We start from the raw sequence: 8212 nt of genomic DNA, 5'->3' as shown, positions 1-8212 counted from the left end.
CTTCTGTTTCCAATATAAAGGCTTAAATGAAATATGTGTTTTAGTTACAAACCTTAACACATGGGAAATAAGAACAGCCTAAAAATGATTACGGCTTATAAATAAATCTTGTCTTAACATTAAGTAGAATAATTCTGTTAAGTATTGCTCCAACATGTTTAAAATAATTAAGAGTTTTTGGCATATTAAAAAGGGATAAACAAATAGCTGTTTTTGGATTGCATTTGTCTCCAAGGATTCCAAAAGTTGTCATTTAATTAATTTCTTATTGTTATATCCTTATTTTTGTTCAGGAGCTCAAAACAGAATACACAGTGCTCCATCATCCCAATTTTATCCCACAAAAAATCTTTGAGGTAAAGAAGGTAAAAAAAAGAATGACTGGCTCAAAGTCAGCCACCTAATTAACAATCTTAGCGGAAGATAGACTAGACTCGAGACTCTATGCTAGTGCAGCACCTGGTAATTGTTAATGTGGCAGAATATTGGTATGGAATACCAATATGGAAGCTGGTAAGCTGGTACTGGGAAATGATAGTTGTTTGGGAAGGAATAGTGAAAATGAAGGAGTTTTGTCACTGGTGGAATTTGGGCATGTTAAATTTAATACTGGATGCTCTTTTAGTGAAGAGTGGATGAGCTGTTGGGAGGGAAAGTGGAAAAGAACAGGGGAAGAACAGAAGGTGTGAAGTAGAGGAAAAGATGAATGGGAATGCCAGTATTTTTCCTTGGATCAGCAGATTTGCTGTATTAATTAAAGAACATTGACGATGAGAGAACGAGTGAGCTGGAAAAGTTAAGAGAGCATTAGATGCTTTGGGCAACGTGCCGCAGTAGGACAGTATAGACAGTGGGATTGGGGTTACACATGTTTAGTTTTGCCCCTTGAGTTAGTCTCATTGCTGACATAGCTGTCATCTGATTACTTATGACTTTCCAGGAAAAAGGGAGAGCAAGAAGATGGCCATTCTGAGATCTGTTCTGGGGAAAAGAACTCCATTCAATTAAGGAGTGATATCGGAAGCATGGTGGAGGGTGCTCCAAGCACCATTGATGGATTCCGAACTGCCCGAAGAGAATGAAAAGAAAACTTGTGTCTTTCTGAGGAAACAGAAGAGTTGAAATGGAGTTTTGAGAAGAATGTACTTGGTAATGAAAGAGCGACATCTTTCTCCAGGTAAAAAGATGGATCATCTGAACAGAGTTCCTGGAGTGAGGGACCAAGTAAATCCAGGTGAGAGTGGTGCTTAGTGGAGCACAATTGGGGATTTTGGGGAAAGATGTCAGGTAATCTGGAAGGAGTTTGAGCCTATTGAGCCTAAGAATGTAGGCAGGGTTCTTGTTGTTCTCCTTTTGACAGCATAACACCCACTTCAAAATGGTTCCAATGAAACTAGGATTTCAATAAACAATCTTAAGCCACAGATGTTCCAAGAATTCTTATTGGAATGAGAGAATTGGTCTGTTCTGGAGAAAGCTTTGTTGGCTTGCCTTAGTCCTTCTTTAAAACATCATTTTGTATCATTGTGATGTTATATGCATCTAATTTATATCCCCTGCCTTGAATTCTAATGAAACCAAATTTAGTTTTTGTCTTGACTTCATTTACTTTTGGAATGGTGATCCCGTATACGTCATTCAAAACTCAAGTGCTGTTTTCTCCTGAGAAAAATTAATACAAGTTCCTTGCCTTAAAAAGGGTTAACCCTTGCATTGGGGCATACAGTCTAGGGAAGTTATGCTAAGATATCTTTCTCTTTAAACCACTGCTAAATGTTGGCTTGCCACTAGAGGTCTCTGCAGTTGTGTATAAAGATTTTTCCCCCTCCAGTCCCTTTGCCAAGTCATTTCTACAGTAGCAGAACTGTGCAGTGATCCAGATTAAAATAATGAGCATGGGCACACAAGTGGCAGCTATTAGCATTAACTTTTTATAAAAGTTGGGTTTTTTCCCTAGGAAAGCACATTTTGTTGAAGTGGTTGCCAACAGGTGCTATTTGCAGATTTAATTCTTGTAGCAATGGGTTCTTCTTCCTGTACTATACTAATTGTAGTGTAGTGCTATTGCTATTACTATACCATAGTTTACTACTTTAAGTTACTGAATTTTTAACGTAAGGTTAAAGAATTTCTGATATACAAATAAGGGAAACATGAGAAGAAAGAAAGATGTATCACTTAGGGTGCTTTTTATAACTTAAAAAATGTATTCATCTCAACTCCTGGTGCAGCGTTACAGTTTTCTTGGCAGCAGGATGGAAATCATTTCCTATTATCACCTTCTGGGACAATTATTGACCACCCAACTAGCTCATAATTTTCTTATGCAAGTGATACCAGGTATAACTTATACCAGTTAAGTAATGCTTGAAACAGCAGCATAGGTTGGAGATATGTGATGGTGTTTTATTTTTGGATAAAAGTAATATATAAGTTATATAAAGCTGATACTTTCAAATTTATCAATATATATAGATAGATATATAAATGGTAGGAAGATTGGATATGCGTGAAACTCCCATTATTACTTGCAACAATATATTCTGTTTATTTTAAGCATAGCTGCCTACGTTTTTAAATATTAGACTTTGGCCACTCTATATAGAAATTGGCACTTCCAGATAACACTCTGAAGCATTTACTTAATGTTCTGTTCCTTGGGCAACTGAGCTGACCGGGTCATTTTTCCCACTAAGATGCTTCTGCTTTTTAGTTTAAAGGCGCAAACTCTGGTGCTTTTTGCAGCCAACCAGATTTTTTTTTTTTTATCCAGTGAGGCACGAATGGGAGAGGGGAACATTGGCCATTTTTCCCTTTTATCATTTTTGCAAACATACCCAATTCTAAATAATAATAAAATATTAATAATTTAAATCAGCTTATTAAATTTAATTATTAAACAACAACAGCAGTATAGTAGTAAGAAGAAAATGAGGAGGTAGAGTTGGAAAAATAATCCCAAAACAGAAAATGCTTATGAGATATATAATATTTGAAACATCTATATTCAATATTTCTGTGAAGAATAGAGTTGTACACAAGAGCAATCCATTAGAAGAAATATTGTTGAAATAACTAAAATGTTGTGATCAAATCTGATGAAATGTACACCCCTTTAATAGCTTTTTGCTAAGTTTTTGGTGCTTATAAATGCTATTGAACAATGCCTCTTATAATTTGATTTTCCAGTATTTTGCATGAGCAACTAACAACAAGGTCCAAATCAATTTCTTATGCGGCAACAATTTGTATGCATTGGAAAACAGACCCTATGCCAGTTTTGTTTTCTAAGAAAACTTATGGGGTGGGACCCAAAGGCATACTTGGAGGGTAAAAATGAGGCTGGGAGGTGATGCATTATTTTCCAACATACTGGGTTTCTGTTTTTAAAATTAAAAAAGTCAGTTTTTAAAGGAAGTCAAATGGAGCTGGAAAGGTTTTATAAATGAAGCAATACATAATCCTCATTGTGTATTGGTTCCTATAGGATGCAATTGTTTTAATAATAATAGAATTCGGTCCTCACAGCCTATGAGATACTCTACATTTGTATCTTTCCCAAAGCTTCACCTGTGCACTCTCAGGCATGATGCGTTTCAACAGAAATTGTTAATATACTTCAGAATAAGGAGCCAAATTCTTTTGCGTTGACGAAAGAAAATACGTTGGACTCCAAGCATGCAAGATGCCCTAGTATTGTGCCTGGCTATACAGCTAGCTATAGCTATGCTTCTGTGCAAATCATTTACAAGGATGTTGAACCAAATTTTAAATCTGAGTCACTTATTCTTATCCATGGGTATAATGGCAATTTTTCTGGTTTATCTTTTACACACTACCACAGTTGCCTCAGTGAGATGGGTGTCATAGATAGATAGATAGATAGATAGATAGATAGATAGATAGATAGATAGATAGATAAGAGTATGCAAATGGCTACATGGAAGACCATGTAGCACTTCAGTGTCAGATATATCATTCACAACTGGTTACCCCTCAGAGTGCTTGAATGAGTCCTGATTCTTCCCTACCCCTTGTCTAAACTTAAGTCCATGTTATTTTTCTTTTACAGGCCATTGCATGTCAGTTTTTATTCCTGAAGAATGATTTGTATTTTCCACTAATATTAATGCTGAGAGTAACTCTTAAACTGAATTGTTCATCATGAGTGGTGTGTGTGTGTGTGTGTGTGTGTGTGTGTGTGTGTGTGAGAGAGAGAGAGAGAGAGAGAGAGAGAGAGAGAGAGAGAGAGATCCATGAACCACTCTTCACTGTACCTTTCTTCACATTTTCCCTGGAGGTTCAAGGTTTATTTCCATGGCATTAAAATAATTTGATTGCTTCTGGAAAAAGCCATACTTTCAATTCATCTTGTCACTTAGGAATATAGGAAAGAGTCTTAAGGAAAATTACATTGCGGATGCAAATGTCTGTCTAAATACATGTCACATTTTTGACCTTTGTCTGTTCTGCCAAAGATATTTTCTTGGAAATGTGGTAACAGCTTTCATCTCTGCGAATGTCATTTCTGCCGCATTAAATTTGACTCTGCATCATAAATGAACCATCTGTTTTTTATTTCCTCTCTGATGCAAAACTCATATTTGTACAACTAAATAACATACCCTTTTACAGCCATATATCCATAATGGAAATGCAGAAAGTGAATCCATAAGCACAATTTTCCTCAAACCTTGATTTACTGCTTCCATCATACTCAAGCTAGCTCACCAGATCTAGAGCTTATTGGCATCCCATTTTTCTTTTGAGGTGATACTGAATATTTAGTGGAGATCTTCCATAAATTACAAACTAACTATAGTCTTAACTATTGTATTAAACCCAGTTTAAGTGTAGTTCAGAGGAATGAAGTTTGGGGTATTAAGTTTAGTGTGTGGCAGAATAGATGACGTAGAACAGGAAAGATCCAAGACCATATTTGCTACAATGACCATAGCTTCCTTTTTAGCTTTAAATGTTATTATTTTCTTAGAAACTCCTGAATCCAAACTATTTAAAACTTACATTCTGAAACAAATAACATTTTTTATATATATTCCATTTTTTGCCAAATAATAGCACTAAATAATAAAAATATGAAAAGTATAAAACAGAAATGTGACCACAGAAATCAGTAAAATAGATCACATGCAACCAATTAAGCCCAACATAGCAGTTAACCAAATTGACACATCAATATGTGGAATGCTAGCAAGAGAACAGCTAAAAACAACTACTTTCTTAGTGAAAGAAGCACATTTAATATGTTTGGGAAAACATATTACCACACACAGAGGTCTAAAATAGAGCTAGCCTTATGAATATCTCCTTAAATGCAATTTCTGTAATGGTGAACCTATGGCAGATAAGCATTTATAATGCCTGCCGATCAAAATTTCATATATTCTTAGCAGGGGTTCCTGCATAGACCTTAGTCAAACACTTCCTTGGGAGTGTACATTTACCAGCAAAGTTGGTGATTGGCTACAGAGACTAAAGTAAGAAACAGTACCTTAATACAGTTGCAAGAATACATTGGGGGCCAAAGTAAAGGGACTAAACACAATACAATTCCTAGTCATAAATATTCATCACAAGAAAGATACATTCTGGGTCAGTTAAAGAAATTCTCTTTAACTTATCATCCAGATGTCCATTACAGGATGTGGAGAACTTGGGCTGAATTTCTAAGACCTTCCCCCTACAAACAGTCCTTCAAAGCGAGTACCGTTTGTATGACCCTACATCTCTCTTTGTCCCCCGTCCCCCCAAAATCACTACCAGGCAAAAGGCAGCCATTAATATCTCCAATTTTCCCTTCGGTTTATATGCTGCCACCCAGTCCTCTCTATCCAGGATCATATTCAGAACTGGAAGTGCAGAGAATAAAAACTGAATATAGATCTGGATGTCACTGGCACTCTTCAGAAGAATCAATTCAGTACTTGTCACTTTCCGTACAAAGCAAATAATTCAGTCAGAAAAGCCACCCAGAATTTCTTCCCAACGTGATGCATTGTTCTGGAAGTGAGCAAACTTTTTATGTATTTACGACAAAAGATAATAAATACTTGGCTTAGATGGGTACATTCTTTCCGTATCATTGGTGTGTTCTTTCCTTACGATGCATGTCCGGGAACACAGTATACGCCTCTCATAGTCCGATATTGCAAATGTTGTAATTTTCAGAAAAACTTAACTAAGAGCATTACTTTCCCAGCATATTTTTCTATTATTTAAGTTTTTCTAGCCAGTCACATTTTTACTGGTATATTTGTTGGAAGCCAATTATTTTTAGCAGCCATATCCAATTATAATTTATTGTGCAATCTTAATTTGGTATTCTTACAAGAATCCTCCCTTTATATTTTTCACCATTATGTAACTGGTTTTAATTTCTTCATTCTAAGCCTTCTAAAAACGCATGTTTAGATTGGCTACCCATGTTTTGCTAATAAAAGAGCCAAAGAGAGTACAGCTTTGCAAAAGATGTGTATCTGCTAATGCTGAGAAAGGGAGTACATACATATTAATCATGCTTTCTTTCCGGAATCAGCAAAATTGAGATTGGGAATAAGAATTAGTATGCCAATTAAATTAATAAATTAATAGTATGCCAATAATTAATAAAAAGAAATATATGAAACAAATTTATATCAATAGTATTTGCTGTGATTTTTCTATAATTTTTTTATCCTTGAAAACCATCCTTGCTTTCACCATGTCCAGTTATTAATCTTTTGTCTTTTAAAAAACCTCTTACTTCTACCAGTTTTATCCGCCTTTCCCTTCATATCAACAGATTCTCTTTTCCTTCAAATATTACTTTTGAAATGTAATCTTAGTGCATTTTCTCTATATGACTAAACTAATTTCTGTTTAATTAGTTTAGTCATATAGAAAAAATGCAATAAGATTAAGCTTCAAAACTAATATTTAGATATTTATTATACTGTACTGGTCACATTCTCATCATTTAGTGGAGAGTTTGTTTGTTTCCTGCCTTTATTATTTTTACAAATAACTCAAGGCAGCGAACATATTCAGCATATCTTCTTGCTCCTATTTTCTCCACAACAACAACCCTGTGAGGTGGGTTGGGCTAAGAGACAGTGACTGGCTCAAAGCCACCCATCTGGATTTCATGGTTAAGGTAGGATGTGAAGTCATGATCTCCCTCTTTCTAGCCTGGTGCTTTAACCACTACACCTAACTGGTTCTCTAGCAGTAACATGCAACTGCCAGTAACTTATAGGTTCCTACAACCCACCTAAACACCAGGTCATATTTTCTGACGCATCTTTAAACTCTCTCATTCATAATTAAACCTAATTAAATAATAATAAATCAATAATAATAAATCAATAATAAATCAATAATTAATAATTAATTAATAATTAAATTAATAATTAAAGTTCCTTGAACTTATCTATCAGTTTTACTCCACTGGATTAGACCATTTTTATTCAGATCACATTTAACATTTTTCTCTTAATTTCACAGACACAAAACATATCTTCCTTTTTCCTTCATGTTTTTAATTATTCCTCCACCATTAAAAGTCACAGACTTTCAGAAACGGTTTTCATCAACATACGTGATGATGACCATAGTTATTGACTTCTGCCTATGACTTTGGTCAACTGAGATTTTATATAACATTTTTATTAATATAGAGAAAGTATGTAGTAGGTTACCAACCTCAACAATGTAGAAAAACATAACTGCTTGATGGTTTAATCATACTTGCATGTCTGCCTTAGATTACACATTGAAAAAAATAATTAGCCACCTGCCTTTGCTTTCTTTTATAGGTGACAGTATAAATCAAAAGTCCTAATTTACAAGAAGTGCTATTTTTGAAGGACTGACTGGTTAGTCCAATTCCAACCTAAAGAGCCATAAGAAGAGAGAGTGGGAATCTTAGAATTGCCCACTGCCCATCAAGAGTTTTCTGATTCATCAGGCACACAGAAGTCATCTTGTTTGCCCATATAGAGACCTTTAAAGAAATGTTTTTGTATTAATACACACTTCCAGTATCATCTCACATTCCCCCTATTTGGTGAATTTCAGACAATAGTATAGCTTGTAGTACTTTGATTAGAGATTCTAGGTTGCCACAAAAGTGTGAGTATGTTGAAGTAAAGCTAGACCTATTCCACTTCTACCTTCTACTTCTATTTCTAATGGATTACTAGCCAAAATGTGC

At 35.1% G+C, this 8212-nt stretch overlaps 1 long non-coding RNA gene across 1 annotated transcript; it reads left to right on the top strand.

Annotated features, from left to right (window-relative positions):
• The first annotated feature begins 296 nt into the window (after nt 1–296).
• Nucleotides 297–7973, top strand: LOC139313932 (uncharacterized). Its single transcript, XR_011600165.1, has 3 exons — nt 297–356; nt 941–1234; nt 7815–7973. It is a non-coding gene; the product is annotated as an uncharacterized lncRNA (long non-coding RNA).
• Nucleotides 7974–8212: the final 239 nt, after the last annotated feature.

This window comes from Pituophis catenifer, unplaced genomic scaffold (assembly GCF_029215685.1).
Source record: "Pituophis catenifer annectens isolate HBS135680 unplaced genomic scaffold, rPitCat1.0.hap2 SCAF_3, whole genome shotgun sequence".
Classification (NCBI taxonomy): domain Eukaryota; kingdom Metazoa; phylum Chordata; class Lepidosauria; order Squamata; family Colubridae; genus Pituophis; species Pituophis catenifer.
The sequence above is the reverse complement of the archived record's forward strand: the minus strand, read 5'-3'. Positions and strand labels throughout refer to the sequence as shown.